This window comes from Cavia porcellus, unplaced genomic scaffold, assembly GCF_034190915.1.
Source record: "Cavia porcellus strain 051 isolate PalLab524CR breed Dunkin Hartley unplaced genomic scaffold, mCavPor4.1 scaffold_12, whole genome shotgun sequence".
Taxonomy (NCBI): Eukaryota; Metazoa; Chordata; class Mammalia; order Rodentia; family Caviidae; genus Cavia; species Cavia porcellus.
This window is the reverse complement of record NW_026947495.1, coordinates 24,075,950-24,099,010: the sequence shown is the minus strand read 5'-3', so window position 1 is coordinate 24,099,010 and position 23,061 is coordinate 24,075,950. Positions and strand designations below refer to the sequence as shown.

General features: G+C 36.1%; 1 protein-coding gene across 6 annotated transcripts in view; it reads left to right on the top strand.

Annotated features, from left to right (window-relative positions):
• Nckap5 (NCK associated protein 5) overlaps nucleotides 1-23,061 on the top strand; it is a 949,190-nt gene that overhangs the window by 194,891 nt on the left and 731,238 nt on the right. The window lies entirely within an intron of this gene.

Genomic DNA, 23,061 nt, shown 5'->3' with positions numbered 1-23,061 from the left:
ATTGTACTATCCAGCCTCTGGGAGTCCTTCACCTCCAAAGTTTGTAACTTCTTTTTGAAAGAAAATGTTGTAATATCTGTTGGGATTTGGATGAGATATAATGATGTTAATTGTGTATTGCAGTTGCTGTTTATCATTCAAATCAATGTAGCACATACAAAAGAGAAAGAAGGTGGTAAAGTTAAAATGGCACAATCTATGAGCACAACCTTGTTGTGAAAATCATTTCAGCTTTGCTTATAAGTCTTGTTAATGGAATATTTTGAAAGTTGATTAATCATATTGTTAACAGCAACTGCTGTGCCTTAGTGACAACCTCTTTATTTCCTTGTGTAGAGAATTCTTAAGGTTAGAAGGAACCCAACATTCAGTTGTTTCAGATTTTCAGATATATCTGAGTCTAATATTTCTGTCTTAGTAGGAACCTGTGTTCCCTGTGGTCTATAAAGTGCCATTTGCATGTTTTGACAGTTTCCACAACTGATACGTGACACAATTCCTTTAGAATTTCTGATTTTAAAACATATTATTCTCAGTTACTTTTGCATAAAGGTGCAAGAGCTTGTCTTTAGATCAAAACTGTGGACAAAAGGAACAAGTACTACAGGCAGAAATTTAATTTCCAGTATAATGGAGAGTTAATAGCAATTTAGGAAACAGTCATCCATTTATCTATCCACTAAGTCAACAAAGGTTTACTAGCACAGCTACGATGCCATAGACAACAGGAATGTAATGTGGATCTAAAGTCACCATAGATCTTGTACTCTTAGTCTAGGAGGGGAAGTCATTTTATATAGAAAAGTATGTGTTCTTGTGGAAGAATGTACAAGGTGCATAAAAATGCCAAAAAGCATAAAATCCACAGTGGGTGAAAAAATCAGTAAGAGTAGCCTGTATCTTTGTTTTTGTGTGCATGGTGCTTGTGTCTTTGCTAATACAGCATCTTACCCATCTCTGTTATTTTACAGAAAAGAGAAAGATGATTGGCGATGTTAACAAGCATATTGATTTGAAAGATGAAAATAGCTACCTACACTCACATTCCTCTTTTATCAATATTAGTTCTTAAGTGGGAAAAAGGAGTTCAAGTAAAATCTGTCCAAACATGTACTCTTAGGCAAGGTTCAATTTACAGCCTTTGGAGAAATCTTGAAAGCAACTAAATAAAACACCTACATGTGCTGATTTGTTTTAGATTTAACAGTCTTTCCTCTTGATTTCCCAAGCTAACCAATTGGCCTGCTTGACATGACTGTACAGAATGGAGTAGTTAAATTTGGGCTTGTTCTTCCACCCACATCAGTGGGCTGCATGAGTTTCCTCCTGCTGGAACCTTTTGGAGAGTTATAGAATCCTACCTACAAATTGTGCCTCCTCTACTTTTTCCCACAAACAACAAACATCATATTTATTAGGCAAAAAAGGCAACAAAGTGGAGAATAAGTCCATCAGGAAAATAATATTTTTATTTCAGAATTTAACACAATCAAAATACTTTGAGAAGAATAAAATAGAAATAAAAATTTTAAGTACATAAAATCAGGACACTGCTCTGCCAACCTATCTTTGTTTTGTTTTCTTGTTCTATCTTTTGCTTCATATCATATCATTTATAATACCCTAGTAGACATATTTGCTTTCATCTGAGGAGCATTCTCAGCAGTGAGCTAGAAGCTTTATAAGGTAAATGGCCCAGGCATGGGAATAGTCATCAGAACTACTGATGGAGAACCATCGTAGGGGGCGGCACCAGGACTGGTGTGTTCATCAGCTTTCCATTGCTGTGACAAAATATCTGAGATAACCATTTTATGAAGATGAAAGTTTGTTTTGGTTCACAGATTTGGAGATTTCAGTTTAGTGATGTTGGCCTGTTGCTTTTGGGCCTCTGGAGAGGCAGCACATCAGGGGAGAAGTTCACATTTGGCAGAGAAGTTTGCTTGGCTCAAAGCAGCTGGAAAATGAATAGAGATGAAGAAGCCAGGTCGGGGCTGGGGATTTAGCTCAGCGGCATAAGCACCTGCCTTGCAAGCAGGCGGTTGTGAATTGGATCCTCGGTACCGATTTAAAAAAAAAAAAAAATCAACAGAAGAAGCCAGGACTCAGTATCCCCTTCAAAGACTCTCTCCAGGGCCTGACCTTCTGCCTCTGGACTACACCATATACACCAAATAATGCCATGCACTGTGGACCAAAATTTCAATGCATTAGATCTAAACTATAGTAACTTACTGCTCTCTAGACCACCCAGATGAGGTGTAAGATAACTGCTGTGAATGTCTGTTGGAAAAAGGCATAACTTTTGAAAATAAAGTTATTAAAATGGATTGAATTCGGGTTGGTTATTCATGTAAGAGTACTATTTTACTAAAGGAATGAGCATGAGTCCCTCGTTATTTAGCTGGTTTTCATTCATAGTTCAGGAAAAAGAATGAAAGGTTTTTTTTTAATATTCAAACTTCTTGTTCCCATTTTCTTTTCTGTGACTGCTTGACTGCGGGGAGGGCAAAGAGTCCCTGGCAGGTAGAGATGGAGTTCAGAGTTGTAGTATGAGAGCTCCTCACTGTGAATCCCTGAATTTTACTCTTACCCCTGGGCAAGTTCCCAATACCACTGTGTAGAATCGCCTTCATCTTTAGCGGTGGTCCTTGGTTGCTTGAGTCTGTGCTTGTCTCATCTTCTTTATTTTACCTCATTTGGGTTGTACTTTAAAAATACCTTGACGTCTTCCTTAGTTAATTGTACTCTTTTGTTCACATCTCTGATTTCTCTTTTTTCTCATCCACTATATACAGATACCTCAAACTGTACTTCTCCATCATATCCCTCTTCTCCTCACTCATTTCATAAATCCAGCTATTACCTCCACACACACACACACGTTCTAGACAAGCACCATTAGCTTTATTTACTCTTCGAAGCTTCAGCTTTGAGTTTGACCTTCTTCTTGGGCCTGATGTTTTGATGGTTCCATCACCATAAAGCCACCATGTTCAGAATCAAACTCATCTAGAGAGATAGCATGGTTAGAATAGGCATAGACTTTGGAGCCAGGCTGCATGGGTTCATCTCGGATCTCCCTCACTTACTAGCTGTGTGACCTTGAATAGGTTGCTTCAAATTTCTTTGCATTGATGTCCTGATCGGTAAAACACACGCAGCACCATCTAGCACTAAGAGCTGTGGTGAGAGGCAAATGGACTATTAAATAAAATGGTCTTGCCTAGAGATATGTGGTACATACATGTTAGCTACTTTATCTTTTTCTTTTACTTCAGCTAGAGTCTGCGAAACTCCCACAGACCTCTCTTTTTTATGGCTATATTTATGGCATCAATTTTTATGTACCTAAAGCTGAATGTAGGACTTTGAAATTTAGGATTACAATCTCATCTTCAGCCTTCTATAAATTTTAGAGTTTTTATTTCATGCTATTTTGTTTCACATATCTTTATCTTCATTTCTTTTCCTATCATTATTAATTCTTTCTTGAACAACGGAAGGACCACTGTTCTGCAATTCTTTGGTCTTTACCTACTTTCTGTGCAGATGTTTCTTGTATTTCCCTGAAATGCAAGCTTAATAATGCTATCCCTTTGAAACACCACCACTCAGCCACAGTGGCTTGCATTTGACATTGAAGGATATCTGAATCCTTTAACCTGGTAATAAAGTCTTGTACAACCTATCTTTCTGACTTACAGTTCATTTCTTTTTGTGTTGTTTCCTCCAAGAACTCCAGGTTGTAGTAAACTGTTTAATTACTATTCCCTAAAAATTCTTCACTTCACTTCACTTCTACACCTTCTACTTACCAATCCCTTCTATCTCTCCTTGAATTGTCAAAACACCAATTATTCCTTCTGGAATAGCTAGAAAGATCCATGCTAAATTTTCTCCAGTCACTCCAGTAAAAGTGACTGCTTCCTTGCAGAATGAAACAGTACTTTGCATTTGTTCTTATTACAGACACTTATTTCCTGCAAAACAACATCTGAGTATTGTGCAGTGAGAAGGATTTGGATTTTAAAGCCAGAGGACCTGGGATTTTCATCCAAGATCTGCTAAAATGAACTTCTGTTTTCTTGTTTATAAAATGGTGACAACTATGTCAAATGAAGTTGAATTTTATTTTTAACATCTTTATAATCTTTGTAACACCTTACATAATGTTGGCTCTTCAAAGTTGTTGCCAAATAATTATTTGTGAATTTATAAATCTGTAAGATTCAACTTACAAAACAACTTTCCAGGATTGTAAAACCTCATCTCTTATATTAACTAAGACCAACCTAGATTTAGGGACGGTTTCAAAGCAATGAAGCAAAGGAAAAAATAGTTTAATTATCTAAAAATATTTAAATTACCTGACTCTTACAATTTGCCTTCTTGTATAAAGAGAATTTGCCTTTTGAAAAGCTGTTTTCTTTCCCAAATGAATCGATCACAAAACCAGTTTGGTATCCTCTGGTAAAATTAACAAAGCAACTTAAGACTTGATTATTTCTTATCATCACACAGTGTCATAAAATTTTAAGAGGCAGACAGTTAAAGCAATGCTTCACATGGAGCATAATGCAGAGGCATATCAGCAGAAAAGAGGCAAGAAGTGGACCTCAGAGAGAACATCAGGAGAACAGAAGGACTGGAGGGAGTAATGAGACGATGCCTGGCCCTGGAGTTGAGCAGGCTTTGGAGGCGGCTTCAGTCACAATCAGGGAGAGGTCTGACTCTTTACTGCTGTGAAAATGCAAGAGCAAACCACAGAATGCAAAGAATGAAAACACAGCACGTTGGCAAATCTCTGCAGATAACACCCATAGCAAGACCTGGGAGAATCTGATTTTGGATTGAAGTCTCACATTCTTGTCTCATTTGATCTTTTAAACACCACCCTGGGGTAAGGAAGGCAGAGTTCACTGTCTTCTTATTTGACAGGAAAGAGAAAGATATGACCCAAATCTCAACTTCCTTCTCCTCCTTGCTAAAAAAGTATTTTCAAGCAATACCAGGAAATGTGAACATCTTTAGAAAAAAAAAAAAAAAAGACTAAACAAAAACTTCATCTTTGATTTACAAAGTTATACCATTTGGCAAAGTTTGGGGCTCCGTATTAGTAGTTCCATTGTACTGAAGCATTGTGGCAATACTTTTTTTACATCTTGGTACTGAAAACTAAGGGCATTAGTCATTCCTTCTTTCCTGCTTTCTCTGTCCTCATCTTAAAGATGAAACATCTCATCCTGGTCCTGGACAACAACTGGCTTTATTGAAAAACCTCTTTACAGGTCAATCATGAGAAATAGAACATTCTAAGCAGTGGAGTAGATTTAAAAGTCATTTTCTAAATGGACATTTATACATTTAATATGAATTGGAGTATCACAAAATCCTACCTTTGTTCTATTTTTTATTGGGAATTGATTAGTAATTTTTAATGCAGTTAAGATCATCTGGTTGTCCTGGGCAAGAGTGTGAAATTTATCTGAAACATATCAATGAATTATCCTATTGGAATCTTGACTTCAAGGTTCAAAAAGTGCTGGAAAGGCTGACTAAGAGAATACAAATAGACTCAATAGCTCCCTTTGCTTATCTTTTTATCCCCTTTTCCCAGAAGAGAGCATAGTTCTGAGATAGAAAAAAGGAAGACCAGATTGCAGAAGCAGAGGCTCTAAGATGAGCTGAATCTGCAACTTGTAGAAATCTATTTTAAACCTGGGACTCAGAGGGGAGAGTGCATCTCCAGGATGTGGTCTTGTAAGGCAGCAGTAGTCTTGGGACACATGCAAGGTGACCCATGCCAACTGAATGCTGCAGTCAGCTCAGATGGCTGAGGAAGTTCCTAGAGGCAGAGTCTAAAAGCCAGCTGAAGGGAGGAGAGGGGACGTGGAAGGAGGATCAGTCCCACAGAGGAGCATTTCTACCAAACAGGAAGGTTCCTGCAGGGCGGAGTTGAAAATACAGTTGTCTCAGTGTATTGCCTAGGGAAGATACTAAGTGGAAGTTTGTGTGATCCTGCAAAGCCACCAGTGGTCACTGATACAGGAAGACAGTTGTTTGTTTTCACTGAAGTTGAGAAAAGAAATGATTCTCAAAAGCAAAGGCCAGACCAGGCTGGAATTAAGAGAAAGCAGACTACTCAGGAGACAAGGACTTCCAAATTCTCCTCCCAAAGGTCTAACTGTGTCATTCAGGCGGGGCTTGAACTCACTGAGCTCAAACTTGCAATTCTCCTGCTTTGGCCTCCCAACTGTACACCACCACACCTGGCTAGAACAGAGACGGTTCAGCCACACATTTACTATGGGTGTGGCCTCTGTCCCCTCCATACAGTACCACCTTCCCAGTGTGACAAGCACATGTCTCTGGGCACTGCCAAATACCTGTGGGGAGCAGAATTGTACCAATTTGAGAACCAGTGGTACAGACAATTCGCTCATCAGACATCGAGGGGAACTGTTAGGCAGCTTGCAGTAGTCCCAGGCTGGCTGGAACTCGGCCATGACTCTTGGAAGGAATGAAGCAAATCTTTGGGGAATGGGGTTGCCTTTGTCATAACCTCCCCTCCTGTTTTACAACTCAATCTGGAGTCATCATGAATTCTGTCTGATACTGCTACTCTTTCTATTTTGCTTCCTCCATCTCTCCCTTCCTTCCTGTCTTGATTTGGGTATCTGAATCCTTTTTTCCTGCTGAACAGAGCTCAGGTGTGAGACAATACTTGCCCTTTCAACTTGTCAGAATAGCACCCTTTGTGTCTGACGCCTCTACTAGAGAAGGCAGGTTTCATCTGACATCTACCTGATGCTCCTGTTGAGGCCTGCAGATTACCCTCTGGCAATTTGCCTTCCTCCTCGCTCCACTTAGCTTTTCCTGGGGAGTTGCCTTCTACCTGCATTCAGCAGTGAGTCTTTTGTGCTGCTGTATTTTGTTCCATTAAAAGCAGCATAGGTGGCTTCTCAGAGTTCCCTCCACTTGAAATGCGATTCAGTCATTTTTTTGGGCCACAAAAAGAGTGCTATCTGGTAGAGTTTTTATGCAGAGAGACAGAGAGAAAAAATTGGTATAGAGAAAACTGTATAAACAAATAGAAATCATGTTATGGTACTAATTTCCCCTGAATTACCTTGAGAAATGCCTAACGCAGCCAGGGGATCCTATAAAGAACAAATTTAAGTGAAATGGTGAGAAAAGGAGCACCAAGCCTGGCAGAATGAAATCAGAGTAAAGCAGTGATTGCTCAGGTTCTGTTTCAAAGAATGCAAATACAAACCACCTTTATTAACCTGGTTTATTTTTTCATTTTGACGCTGAGCTCATGATATATCCTTCTTTGGAAACTCCAAATTGCTTTGAAAACTACAAATCCATAGATGTGTCACCATGTGGGCACTTTGTGACTAGACTTTCTCGGCATTTTTTTTTTTTTTTTCAATCCAACCCTCCAAAGATTTCTAGCACCTCTGTTGCTGCAGCATGCCTGGTGCAAGAATCTTCACTTCTAGACCTGGTATTGGGAAGCTTCACTGGAAGATGCCTTCATAATGCTGTTCAACGGAAGGCCCTGATGCCAGACTGTCCTCACACCTGTTTTAAACAAGGCATTGATAGCTCCACACTGAGAGCTCTCTGGAGAAGACTAACATTGCAGCATGTAGTCTTTCAAACTGAGCATCAGGTGTGACTCTAGCTCTTTTTAACTCAATCAGCATTCTCATTGATTATGGTAGGTCATAAATTGCTGGTGCTTTCAGATACCCCAAAGACCAGGCATGTGAGTTTTGACAAAGTGGACAAAAAAGACCTAGGCAACTTTGTGTGTGTATGTGTGTGTGTGTGTGTGTGTGTGTTGTGTAGGAGTGTGTGTGTTGTGTAGGAGTAGGAGTTTGTTTCAGTACAATCTTTATATTCTCTAGCAACTAGAGATTGAAAGGCAAGAGCATATATGTTTTTATTACTAAAGAGAAAATCCAGAGTTTTAAAAGACATTTCCCATTGGTTATTCATTTGTGTCTTAAGTAGACATTCCTCAACAATGCCACAGCTGTTACTCTGTATTAGACACTCATAAGGATCATGCATATATTGCATTATATATCATATATATTATACATCATATGTAACATATATATTATATATATGTATTCATGTAATTCTCACAACCTAAGTATGTTCAATACTCATTCAACAAATGCAGAAGCTAACTCAAGTCCCTTAGATGTCAAGCATCAGAACCAGAATACAAATTCTAGATTTGTCTTCCAAACATATACTATACACCCATTCACACATCAACCGCTTTTGGAAAAGTGATAATTGAGCTGTTGCTATGTGTGTTTTAAATATTGTAAAAGCAAAAAGAGAAGAAAGTGCTCAAAAGGAAAAAATAACTGGGATGGGGAAAGGAGAAAATAAAGAAGGGAAAAGACTGTATCTATCTATCTATCTATCTATATAATAGATAATATAATTATACTACTAATATCTATTAGTTCATTGAAAAGAATGGTTTGTGCTTACATTGTTTGATCAATTTTTCATGCCTATATCATATAATCTGAGCAACTACTTTGAAGATAACAGTACGCAGTATATTAACCATTGTTAATCTTCTATTATCTTGTTTTGAAATCCTATATCATAGTCTTTATTCTTTTTTATTTTTAAAATAAAAAAATAAAATGAAAGCTGGATAAATAATTTGCAGTACAGGAATTAAAAAAAAAAGAAAATGAAGGCTTCTCAGTTTGTATTGGAGGCACTTGTAATAGTCAGTAGGGAATCTTCTTGCAAATAGAGATATGAGAAAATTAGCAAATAATATGAAGGTCCATTGTGGTAAGACCCCAACGTTTATCATGTAAGGAAGAAATACTCCCAGAAAATTTTATAGAAGAAAGAGTTTTATGGAAAAAGACAGCAATTATAATTATATAGGATTCATATTCCTGGATCATCTAGGCTTAAAAATGTTTCAGCTAATTATATTAATTCCCTTATCAGATCTCATATTCTAATTATTTGTATATAAAACACAATTTCATGGTTACCTGAACTTCACAAAGCCTTGTGGTATAGTGCATTTCCAAGCCTGAGCCAGGGAGGTATACAAGTGAGCTGAGTGGGTACATACCAGTATGTCCTGAATCATCAAAGAGAAGGACCATGGCATATTTGGGGCATGGTTCGGAGAGGGGAAATTCAAAGTGGGATATCCTGATTGCTATATGCAGCATTTCTACATTTATTTTTCTTCTATAGGTGATGTTCAGTGTCACTCAGTTTTCTGCTTGGTCCTTGAATTGGTCCAGAATAATGGCCCAGCCTGCTCAATGATCATATGAATAAATGACATTGAAATACACCTTTGTTCATGTGTATGTTTGGTCCTCTAGGTGCTAAATTGGCACCATTGCCCCTTACATCATTTTTGAGCTTTGTTAATCTTTTCAGCCTCTAGAAAGGGCAATGTTTCCAAGTATAATCATTAATTGACTATGATTCAACCTGTCCCCAACTTTAATAAGAGACCAAAGATTGAAATTCAATTAAGCTCACCCTTTCCATTTCAAAAGATCAAAACCTCCCACTTCACAGTTAAAATTATGAAAGATTATCTTCTTAGGGGAAGGCTACAGGAAGATTTGGATTTCTGTCAAATATTTAGTGTAAAATCCCAGGATCGGGATTAATACTGCTTTTCAGCAGCTTGCTCTAAATTTCTGCCAATACTGTCTCTCTTCAGGAGGCTTTTGAATAAAAGACAGTGTATAGCCTTGCATGACTCAAAGTATTCAGCAGAAATGGTGACAAGATCAGGCAGTTTTAGGACAGGTTAACATGCCTTCTGGCTATGACAATGCAGACACCTCAGTTTCATTTCCATACTTTGTAAGATCCGCTAACTCCTCAGAGAGCATTGAAATTATTGAAGCATGCTTGTAAGTCTGTATAAATATTCGGGAGTTGATTTAAGCTCACAAATAGTGGTAAAAAATAATGTAGTTCAGGAGAAAACACAATATCATCATTTTTGTTTTAAAGCATTAGCAATTATATCAATAATCACTATTATTATTTCTATCAGAGTTAAGATTCATTGCATTTATTTTAAGTCTTGGCCTGTTTAGGTGTTATTTTCTCAAACCTAAATTTGTTTGACTTAAAGTTTTGACTATAATGCCAAGCTTGCATTTTTCAAATTATATTGTTTTTTCAACCCTAGTTGATAGGTTTGTCTTGCCAAACTAGCTTCTTTTCACTGTATACAAAGTTGTCCACAGATCTTTATTGGGAACTAGACTTATATGTAAATAACTGGAGTTATTTTGTCTTCCTTTATTTTGTTTTGTAGTTTGATGGTATGACATAGTACTAGCATAATCATAACAGTATTTATGCAAAGCTTTCCATGTTGTTTCAATGAGTTCTACCTCAAAGCACTATTCAAATAGAAACCCAAGTATCCCCTGGTATTTCAGGAAAAAAAGTAAATATTTATAATAGGCATACTGTGATAATATTCCCAACATTGGCAAGAGCATTCATTTCTTTTTATGCCATGCTGCTAGAAGTTGGCACTCAACACCACCTGTGGTTCACGCTGAAATCTGAGTCCTGGGTTGGTATTTTCTTTTCCACTCACAGGTACTAGAGAACAGGCAAGGTGTAGACTTCAGTCTCTGAATTGCAGAGCAAAGAAATAACACTGGTTCTATTAGCAACTCAAATTACAAAGATCTCAGGGGAGCATTTGGTTGGAATCTTTACAATCACAACATTCTGGGACAGTGAGCTTTCAGGTTTTTTTTTTTTTTTAATGTAGACAAATCTCTTTCTCATGTGAAACATTACTTGTAAGTTTAATACATAAAAGAGAAAAAAGTAATAAGGGCTTCTGTTTGTCCCAAGTTTCTCAAGCACATGTACTATGCTAAACTCTCTGTGTAATTTTCATTGTTTAACTCTGGGGGAAACTAGGAGGTACGCACTCTTCACCTCCTTTATTTAAAGCAGGCTTAGAGAATTGAGCATCCCAAAGTGTGTGCTTTCCAAGTGAAGGACCATAATGCAGATGCCAAAACCCATGCTCAAGACTACAAAAAAGCAGAACTGCTCTAGGAGAGGAGACGTCAGCTGGGACTGCCTCTGGATTTTGGTCCTCACCCTACTGATGACTAGGGGAACTTCTCAACATCCAAGAGGCCACCAGGAATACACCAAAATAAAAAGAGACACTAAACTGAGAGGGAAGACTTCAGTTTACGCTCTAAAATCTTATGTTAAGAAATGGCTATACACCAAGTTGTTTCTTTGTTTACTTTTTATACAGGCCTTCTTAACAGTTACCACATACTTTGAAGATGATAACATAATTTCTATCCGTATGTTCCATTCCTTTTTTCATGGTTTGAGCATATAAGCACATATAAAGTTTCAGAAAAATATGACAGTTGGAGTCAGCATTGATTTGTCAAACGATGACTCAGATGGAGTCAGCATTGATTTTTCATCCCACTAGGAGAGTAAAGTGGGCCAGTATTTCAATATTTCAAAGGAGATAACAGGTATAAATCATTAACGGCTGAAGAAACCAATTCTTAGGTGAATGGGTAATTCTGTTACATAAACCTATTTCAATATACTTAATATGCATTATAAGTAGTATTGTAGAAATATGCAGAGGACATCTGATGCATGAAGATGTGGTACCCAAGGAAGGCAGAACAGATATCTTAAAAAGGTGATTCAAAGACTGAGTCTCAGGATGAGTTGCCTTCACCAGGTGAAGAATGGGGAGGCATGCTGAGCAAGGTAGAGGGCATTGGTGCAAGCAGGGAGTTACGGGTACAGGTGGAAGACAGACAAGCTGGAGAGGAAGATTTGAGGCAGAGCATGGCAGGACAAGATAGAAATGTCAGAGAATGGTAAGCAATTTGGGTTTTATTTTCTAGATTACAGTCAGTAATTGAAGGGGCTTAAGCAGAAGGGACAGATGGACATTTTAGAAAGACTACTCTGGTGCTTATTTAAGGTATGACCATAGTGGGCACAAGACTAGATCTAGGAAAATGACTTAGAGGACTTCTTTCTGTGTCTGGCCTTCAAAAAGTCCTATGGGAAATTAAAAAAATATATATATAGGTCTCCTCATTTTGATTCAAACCATATCTCTATCAATGGACACGCAAGCTTTGGGCATGTTTTAAAACTCATGTGACTCTTATGTGCAGTCTAAGACCCCTGAGCTATAAGAGTCTTGACTAGAATATAGGGAGGAGAGAAGATGACAGTTTGATGTGTATGATAGATGCAAAGGGATAGATGCAAAAAACAAAACCATGAAAAAGAACAGCAAAGAGAGGAGTTGATAATCCTCTGTGAGTGGGGTTGGGAAGGTGAGTTTTCAAGGGTAGATCTTTGCTTGGAAATCCGGGTGGATAGTACCTGTTGATTATCCCTTATCCAAAATACAAAGGACCATAAATACTCTGGATTTGGGATTTTCCAAATTTAATAATATTTGTGTAGATAATTCTGTATCTTGGGAGTACCAATAAAGAACTTTAATCACAAAATTAACTTATTTCACATACACATGGCCTGAAGGTAATTTCATAGATCTCTCTCTCTCTCTCTCTCTCTCTCTCTCTCTCTCTCTCTCTCTCTCTTCTTTTGGTTTCTTGAGACAGGCTTTTGCCATTCAGTTCAAGCTTGCTTTGAACTTACTATGTAGCCCAGGCTGGCCTCAAACTCACAGTAATCCTTTCTTCAGCCTCCCAAGTCCTGGGGTTACAGATATGTGCCACCATGCCCACTGGTACATAGATAATTTTAAAAATGTAACTTGTCACATGAAGTCAAGTATGGAAATTTCCACTTATGGTGTCATGTTGGCATCAAAAAGTTCCAGACCTTGGAGCAATTTGGATTTCTTGGTTTTTTTTTGATTGAGGCTACCCAACTTGTACCTCCAGCTGAACTGACAAATTCACAAAGACTAGCTACTCTATACAAAAAGTTATATTTTGATCAGGAAAGCATGCAAAGTCATAAAAGTAGTGCATTGTTTAGCTTTTGGTCCCTGTGCCAAAATAGCTGACATATACAACTTAAAGAAAAATATATTTATTTTGACAATTTCAAAAGTTTTGATTCATGGTAAGCTGTTTCCATTGCTTTGAGAACTGGGGCAGGCAGAAGCATCATTGTGGAAGAGTGTGGTAGGAGAAAACAGCTCAATTAATCGCAGCCAGAAAGCAGAGAGCAAGGAAGAGTTAAAGAAAAGGCATATCCCTTAAAACCACAGCCTCAGTGACCTTCTTCCTCCAATTGGCCCTGACATCTAATAGCCCATTCAACTATGAACTCATTAATAAATTAACTCACTTGATTAAGTGAGAGCCGTCATTATCCAGTCACTGTTCAAAGCTCATCTGCTACTAAGCCTTCACCACAATATGCCTCTTATTGGGATATTTGGATCCCAACCATAATAACAGGGCACCAATCAGGAACCTCAATGTGTAAGTGGCTGGTGAAAGAAGAAGCCACCAAGAAAGGAGAGAAAAAATAGAGGCATCAAAGGTACTCAGATAGCCTCCACTGCCCCTTATGTAGCCACTAACTGTGCATTGGTATTTCAAAATAAATGCATTCTTCAGTATTTTTTGTAATGAGAAAGACTCTACCTCTTTCAACTAAAATCTTTGTAGACAAGTACTGTCTAACTTCGCTGCCTTCATACATTTCATCATTCACTGGTTATCCTTTCCTTTTCTGATCTGATTTCTTACCCCACTGTTGTCCAAGGAGAATGCAAGGATGCCATCCTCAGGCTCTGTTGTGGCTTGCAAGTCTGGCTAAACCATTTCAGCGATGTGAGCTATGTGTCTACTCATCCTATTATCTTGTGGTAACTATTCAAACACTGCTGTTTTACTCCAGAAACAAGAACTGCATTTCTGTGTGGTGAGTGATGTGACTGCTAAGCACATAGATTAAAAATAAAATTTAAACTACTCTGGGATTTTCCAGGATCAGAAGTTGTTACAGATATTGTGTTGTTTCAGATGTCCTGGAGATTAAGTAGGCTAAGATAGCTCCTGGGCATTTTATTAGTGAATCTATGTTATTTGAAAATGTTTTTCTGAAACATTCCCACCTACCCCCTAAACCCACTGGAATCAAGGAGTAATTAGGAGAGAGATCGGAATCTTTACTTGATCTTGACCCATCCCAGATGGTGTAAGAGTCATAGTCTTATCAGCCAAGAATAGAAGGGCAGGCAGGGCTATGCCAAGAAAATAATACTTGCATTAATTTAAAATCACTTGGATTTGCTTTAAGGCTCGTTTGTCTCCTGTTCTTCTTGGAGCTTTGTGTAATATTGCTTATTGCTGTCATTAATCATTCTGCTGAAGCACCCAGGTGTGTACACTCTTCAGTTGGAATCATTTCTGGAGTTTGCCAGTCAGTCTATGCTGATGAGAGAAGGAAATATTCTCCTCTAAAAAATCCAAGAACAGAATCTTTTATAGTCAACCATCCATTCAGTAATTGTTCATAGGTCACCTACTATGTGCTAGGAATGATGGTGGGTGCTGGACACACAGTTATAAGACCTGGACTGTCAAGTAATGTTGTAATGTTGTCCTAGAAAATGTATGATGCTAGGTTCCAGGCACTGTTCTAAAGTGTTTTCCTCACATTTAACTCTCCTATTTTTTATAACACTGTGAAGTAGCTGTTACCATTATCATCTCCATTTTGCAGATGAAGAAACTGAGTTATACAGAATTTAATGTCCAATGACCCTGGTGCTAAAGCAGCACAGGGACTGGACCAGGCCATCTGGCTCCAGTGTATGCTTTTAACCATTGTACTTTACTTCCCTACCCCATTATGTGAGACTCCCTTTAAAATTATTTATAGAATGTGGCTCTTAGTTTATCTTTAGTTGACATTTAGCTCTCTTTATTAATGACTCTTGAAAGGAAGCATTTTTAAGAGAAGCAAATTTTCTCTTCTTATCAAGCATTGCCCAGCCAAACAGAAAGGAATAAAGAGGTAAACTCATCAAATATATCTTGGCTTATCTGAGAATTTTTGACCTTCTTAATCTAAAATATTTTCATAGGTATTCTTAGAATCTTTCTTTTACTCCAAGTGTATAAGCATGGAGTATCTAGAACAATGATGGAATGTTTTGTTTTGAAAGTTATTTATAAATATTTACACAATCATTCCAACCTTTACTGAACATACAAACCAAATTCCATCTTGAGTCCCATTATGATTGCCTGGATTTTCTTCACGTTTTAAATGTTCCCATTGCCTGGACCAAACATTCTTAAGCCCAAGAAACAGAGATGTGAAACAGGCCTGTAGCCCCATAATGCTTGCTGAACAATTCTATTAAGACTTTAGTTTCTGGGAAAGTTTCATTTTGTCACTCAGTTATTGTCTTGATCTGCCATTCACTCAAAGGTTTTGTTGGCCTTCGTTCAATTCTCTACCTTCTGAGCTATCAGTGTTTTGTTGAGCACTTTTCCACCTAGACAGATAACAGGATTTGGTGACAGCCTTCAATTTCATTACCACTGAAACTTTTGCAGGTATAGGATTTCTCCATGTGGGCTGGTCCCTGCTTGTGACTTATTTAGCCTGTTATTTAATGGCCCATGAAATTGGCCTGCCTGTGCAAAATAATTTGTCAATTCTTCCAGTGTGAAAACCTTCAATGATATTTATCAACATGCATGTAAATAATCTCTCTGAGAGGTCACTGGTCTATTATAAGCCTGTTAAATAAAGAGATCCCTAGCCAACTGAAATCTCTCAAACTCCGGATTTCATGATGCCTCATCCTCTTGAGAAATATACAAAAGGAAAGGAATCAAATTGGTATAGAAGTTATGGCACAAAAGTTTCTTTAAGCATCTGAGAAATTGTTCCATACACAGAAGAGTGGCTATGTCAGACCGTTCCTTGTCTGATGCACGAAAGAGGAAATACAGTAGTTAAATAAGCAAGTACAATGCCAAATTTATCAAATTAAAAGAATTCAAATTTACAACAAAGTATTAGATTGAGTTTCATTTTTACCTTAAGACACTCACTTACTTTTTTAAATGTTGATAGGTATTGATAGGCAAATGGTAAAAATTTGTTCTTCCATGTTTTGCTTGTTTTGAAATTGTTTCTTGTTTCTGGAAATAATTTTGCATTGTACATCAAGAGCCTTGAAAAGACTGATTCTTTGACCCATTAATTCCCCTATGGAGATTCCAAAATATGGTGAAACCACAAAGTAAAAACATTCATCATGACAGTGTCTGAAATACTACAAAATGAGATGCAACTCTATTGTCTAGCAATGCTAAAGTGGTTAAAGAATGATAATATTCCCATTTGACATGGCATTATGCAGATGAACAAAGTAGAGAAGTTTCTATATAATAGATTCCACATAAATATGTATTGATTATTTTCTATTCAGCCATGTTCTGAGACTACATTGAAAAGCAAAATCAGTACCATTTACTACTGAAGCCACAGAGCTTAGTCTTGCAAAGAAGTTAGGTATTAGTGAAATTAGCTTACTGCTTTTATAGACAGGTGAGGTATTAGAGGGCCTGTTGAATCATCTAAAGTTGTGTTTCAAACACGCTGCTTGAATTTGGAGTTGAGTCAGTCAGTGTGCCGGATGAATAGTGTTGGTATTGAGTTTATCTGTGGCTTAACAGCAACAATAGACAAGAGGACTGTTTGAGCAGTCTGTAAAAAGGGAAGAACTCCAAGAGCACTTGAGAGATCTGTTCTATTGATTCTAGTATTCAAATCTATTAGGATTTCTGGTCTCCAACCATTTAAGTCCTGCTTTTTCATTTTTTGACCTATATAAATATTTAGGATAAAAGTTTTGCTTTTCTCTTGTATTTTTTTAATTCTCTGTGTTGGAAACAATATGAATAATTAATGAGCAATTATACGGTGTCTCATGAAACTATAATGATTCTAAGCTGGTTGCATGATACAGATAATGTGGTAGTATTAGTCCTGAAGTTCTACTGTAAACTCTGTGATACACCCTTCTCAAAGTTTAATGAGCTCTTCCTGTAACAAAGAACCATATTAGGCACTTACAGAAAATTTGCTTTTGACTTAATTTGTAGATATTGAAGTGAAGGCTAAAGAATGATATAATGATAGATTTCATAATTGGTATATTTATCTGATTACTATTTTTGTTGTGTCTATATAAGAAGCAAACAAATTACTTTCTTCTAAAGAAGAGCCTTTTTTCTATGAGTAATCTTGTGAAGTTATGAAACGCTAACTCTGCCTGGGTTCTTGGATTTTAATTTGCACATAAATGTATTTGATTCTTTTCATCACTCCAACATAAAACTTATTATTTGTGTCTTATATTAGGAGTAGAAGAAACCGTTGTTTGTCTTTACTTTTTATTAGCAACATGCCCCACCTTGATAATTGTATCATGGAGAAGCATTCACTTCAGAAGTATAGGTATAGGAAATACAGTATGTAGTTGGTGATAAAAACAAAACATGCCTCCCACAAATACACAAGACTCACACTTTGTTTACTGTCAAAAAGACGCTCCAAAATATGGTCACCTCAGCTCTCTGTGCCCTGGATCTGTGCACAGAGTCCCAAGCCTTATGCTCATGTTTAGTTTCAGTGACCCCAGATGACCTTTTGACAACTTCAGGATGTTTTCTCAAAGAATGAGTTAGTGAAACAAAAAGGCCACATGGAAGAATCCCCTTAAGGGCTTTCCAGTTGTGTACCTTGGAAATGGATCTCACCATTTATTTCCTCTTCTGCCTCTAAAATGCCAGAGTGGGGTGGTAGTAAAAATACCTCATTAATGCACAGTAATTAGGAAATGCAGATTATATACAAGAAGACAACTGGACATGACCAGCGTAAATATTTGGAACCCAAATCAAACCATTTACCAGCTTGCCAGCAATCCAGGCCTCTGTGCATATTTGCTTTCAGGGAAATGATTAGTTCAGTGTGCTGAGGTTCTCACAAATGCAGTACTGGTTTCCTATCTGGCTTATTGGCATTTGGGCATCTCGACAGAATTGGATATCAGAATTCATGTTTGATTTCCATGAACTTTGGAAAATCACCCTTAAAATGAAGCCTTATTGTTTCCATGAAAAATCAAACCATTGTGTAGCCAGAAAATTCTGTCTTTTCCTTTTTCCCCCTTTTCCTAGCATATAATTTGTAAAGTTGATAAAAGTAAAAATCATCAGCTCACTACTGAAACTGGTTTAAGTAATGTGGACCTATCATAAGGAAAAATAATCTTCTCCTCTTATTTGATGCCCCATCCTATCATTTCATCTGCCATCTAATTTTGGTGAAATACTCTTTTTACCTGACTATGATATATGCTAGTATTTTCAAATATATTTTACCCAGTTGTATCTTTGAGCTGCATTTATATTCTTCGCCCATTTTTTTTTTTCTAATTTGAAAGAACTGTCTTCAAGGTTGGGGTACCATGTTTTTGTTTCTTACAAGAGTTACAAGGTTTTGTTTGTTTCTGACTGAGTTCCTAGTGTTTTTGTCTTGAAAAATGTCAGTTTTATGTAAATTGTATCAAATTTTTATGGTTTGTGAGTTTAATAGCTTGTCTCTTTTACTATGAGTCGGTAGAGACAAATTAATACATTGTCAGCCAGTGCTCTTGATTTTCAAGTGTTTTTTTTTTTTTAAGTACTTGTACCTTAAATCTCTCAAGAATTTGTTTTGTACATTTTGTGAAACAGGGTCCTAGTAGAGATATTTTCACTTGCAAAGCAAATACCTTCATATACTTTATTGAGTAATGCTATTTACCGATTAGTATATGGTTTTCTTTCCATAGGAAGTATTCATTTTATTAAAAAAAATTGCCACAATACTGTTTTTCAACTTTCTATTCCATATCAATGGTTTGTTTGTCTTTGTGGTAGTGCCGATTAACTTAACTGTTTTGATTATACTGTTTTAAAGAATGTTTTAATATTTATAGTGCAAAAGTTCTTTTAAAGGATTTTTGAATAAATATTTATATGAAGTTAAGAGTGATTTTTGCTTAGTACTTATACTATGCAAAATAATCTCATTGTAATTCTTATGAGAATTGTATCATTTATCTATAACTTAGGGAACAATAATCACTTTTATGATAATGCCTGTATTTACATATGTATGACTATATTCTTTTGTTAGTTTTACCATTTTCTTCATATACGTCTTGTCTGAACTCTCTTGGTAAAGTTTATCTCTAGGTATACCAACATTTCAGAATTTTTCTTTTAATTTTGTATATATATATATATGCATATATATATGTATGCATATATATATATGTATGCATATATATGCATAAGCATGGGGATTTTTAATGTGCACCTTAGTTTTAGCTTTCTTACTATATTATTTATGTAGTAAACTCAGTTGATAGATATTTAAATATCAGCTCAATTTTATGTAACTAAAATAAGCTATATTCAATGATAGAATATTATAACTTTGTTATAATTTGCTAATATTCTATTTAAAATATCTGCATTTAATTTTATAAGTGAAATTAGAATTTTTTCTGTGCTAGTTTTATTAGGTCTTATTATTTGGATCCACTGGCTTAGTAAGTTAATTAGGAAAATTTTTACCTTTTTCTCTTCTGTGGGACAAATTAAATTGTAGGGAAATTATCATTTTCTTAAAATTTATGTAAAATCCAAGTGTAATGTCATATTTGTCTATTTTAAATTTTTAAGACGGTGGCACATTTTTATTACCTTTTTTGTATACTCCAGTCTTAGGTTTCTTCTTAACTTTAATCATTTGTCTTTTACTTGAAAAATATCCATTATCTAGTATAATATCAGAGAACTACATATAATTTTCTTTTTTTGCAGTCATTCCCCTTATCATTTATGTTTCATTTCCCAAGCTTTATGTTGTGTGCTTTTATCTTTGTTTCTTCATTAGAATATTGGAAAGATATTTTGCCTTTGCAAATAACCAGCGTTTGGTTGAACTCATCTCTTGTTCGTTTGCTTTCTGTCTGGATATTGTCCCCAAGCCTGATCCTTCTCTTTGAGATTTTTGCACAGTTCTGCCTACCTCATTATGAAATTTCTGTTCAAATATTTCAGCAAAACTTCACAAACCACTCCTTCTGGCCACCCTGCTATCCCAGGACATCCTATTGCATTACTGAACTTGACATTTTTTGTAGCTTATATCTCCATCTAAAATTATCCAACTATTTTAAAATTTCAAGTCAACTTTCATTTTTAAAAAAATTTGCAAAAAAATAATAAAGTTAATACAGGGAATTGTGATAAGGCTCTCATCTGATTTTCTGCTCTTAACATCTATTAATATGGACATTAGTTATAAATATTAAATAAAGATTTGTTTTATTCAAATTTCCTTAGTTTTATTCATCATTTGTTTGTTGTTGTTTTTTCTTTCGTTTTTCATACCTGCTCCCATTTCCTATCCAGGTCGCCACATTTATATTTAGTTACTTTTCCTTGTGCTTCTTCTGGCCACGACAGTTTCTTAGACTTTTTTTTTATGACATTGATATTTTTATGACTCTAATGTTTCTGTATTTTTCATGTCTGATTATTCTCACTAATATTTGTGCTAATGTGTTGAATGGAAGTGGTGAGAGTAGGTATCCTTGATTTGTACCTAATCTGAGATGGAAAACTGTTAATTTTCCTTATTGGTATTGATGTTAGCTATGGGCTTTTCTTAAATGGCCTTTATTATATTGAGGTACATTCTTTTAATAACTAACAATTTGTATCAAGAAAAGACATTAAACTTTGTCAAGCAGCTTTTCTGCATCTACCGAAATGATCATGCCATTCTTAACTTTCTTATGTTATTGGCATTATCTTTTAATTGGTCTGCATCCTAGGTTTAAAGCCTGCTTGGTTATGATGTATAATTTTTTGATGTGCCACGGAATTCCTTTTGCTGAGGATTTTTGTGTCTATGTTCATCAGAAGTAGCTGTAATTTTTCTTGCTTGTACTAGCTTTATCTGTTTTCATATCAGTGTAATACTGGTTGACCTCCTAAAATGAATTTAGAATCTTTCTACTAGTATTTATTGAAACAGATTAAGAAGGGATATATAGTTCACTTACTTTTAATATTTCCTTTTCAAAATAAAGTATTTTAAGATCCATATTTTCTTCAGGGCTTACATCCCAGTTTTGATATGAAATGGTCTCCATTGTTGTACTATGTCTAAATAACTTTACCTGATTTTCATTGCATTTCTTATCTTTGATTTGGTTAGATAACTATTTTCTCACTTAAAAGCACTTATATTTTTTGCTTATTTGTGATTTTCTCATTCACTTTAGGGTATCTTCAGTGATTTCTTGATACCTACAATCATTTTCTGTGAATTTCTGTCCTATGACCATGAAGGATAACCAACTATGCATCATCTGTTCAAAGAACACAAAATATTCACACACACACACACACACACCTTATAATATTTAGAATTCTGATTTCAAAACACTACTGTGTTTTTCGTGATGATAAACATCTGTTTCAGGAAAGAAAACTCAGCCTTTTTATTATTACAATTAACTGTGTGTTACTCTCATAGATTTTGTATGCACTTTGACTTTAACAATCTTTGCTTTTGTTTGTTGTCGTTGCTTTGCCCTCTTCCTCCCTTTTGCATAAGCGTCAGTCTCCACTGCTCTCTAGGCCTGAAATAGTATCTGAGTAATCATAATCCTTCAGCCCCTTCATCACTGTTGCAATCTGTATGCCAACCACTTCAAAATTATTTTTCAGAGAGGAATTAAATATATATACTATTAATTGTTCTTACTTCCTTAGCTCAAGACTAGTGTGTCCAAATACTGATTTCATCTCTATGTAGCATTTATTACTCAGAGCTTAGATCTCAAAATAGTCCTCTTGAGTTGCATGCCAGGAATTCACTCTTTCTCCACTCTTTACCTGTACAATATGGTCTCATATGCAAACCAAAAGCTAGGATTCACAAAGGAGTGATCCTCCAATCAGGGAAGTGTGGAGAGGGGAGGCAGTGACCAGCTATGTGTTGGGAGGACAATCCCACACACTGGGCCTCTCTACTTTTTGGAGTGGATCCTGCCACCCGACAAGACTCCCTTGTGAAAAAACTAATTGTTGGCCACATTTTGAGTTTAACTGCATTTTATGGGTGCCTTGACCATGAAGTTAAAATTCATGAGTCCCAGAAAACATTCATTACAATAATGCCTTTTATTTTCTTTGCCAAAATATTTGGAAGTGCGAGGATGTTTTTGACTTTAGAGCAATCAGCAAATTTTTTTGGCAACTCATTCCTTCTTCCTGTTGGATTAAACAAATTCTGAAAGAGGGCTTCTCAAACTATCACCTGCCTCAAATACTTCAGAGGTTTCATAGAAATGATTCAGAAAACTTGGGAAGGCATGGTTATGCATTTCTAACAAGACCCTAACAATGCCAATATGCCAGTCCTATAGAACATACTTAAATGATCAAGCTTAAAAGAATTTCTAGGTGTTTCATAAATTTTGTTTTGGTTTTTGTTTCTAAACTCCACAAAAGAAAATTTTAAATCTTTGTATTCTACAGTCTCATTTCTTTTTTTTTTTTTACAAATTTTTCACCCACCTAGAAAATCCATGTATATATTATACCTGACTATACAAATTTGTTTGAAAAAGTCAACTGAATTTGAAGAATGAAAATTTGTTAGTTCACACAGAGGTAAAATAAGGTATCATAGAATACAGAGACAATTCATAGGGTTCTGACATGATCAGAATTACAGTAAGTCAAGTGACTATCTTGATTTGGCCAGAATATGCCTGGTCTTAGCACCTAAAATCTCCCTGTTTAGGAAACTTCTAAATTTTGAGAAAATTAGGAAAGTCAGCAATACAAGAAGGACTTTCAAGTGACCCCAGATAAGTTGCAGAATTCTGAAGTCCTTCTTGAGTAC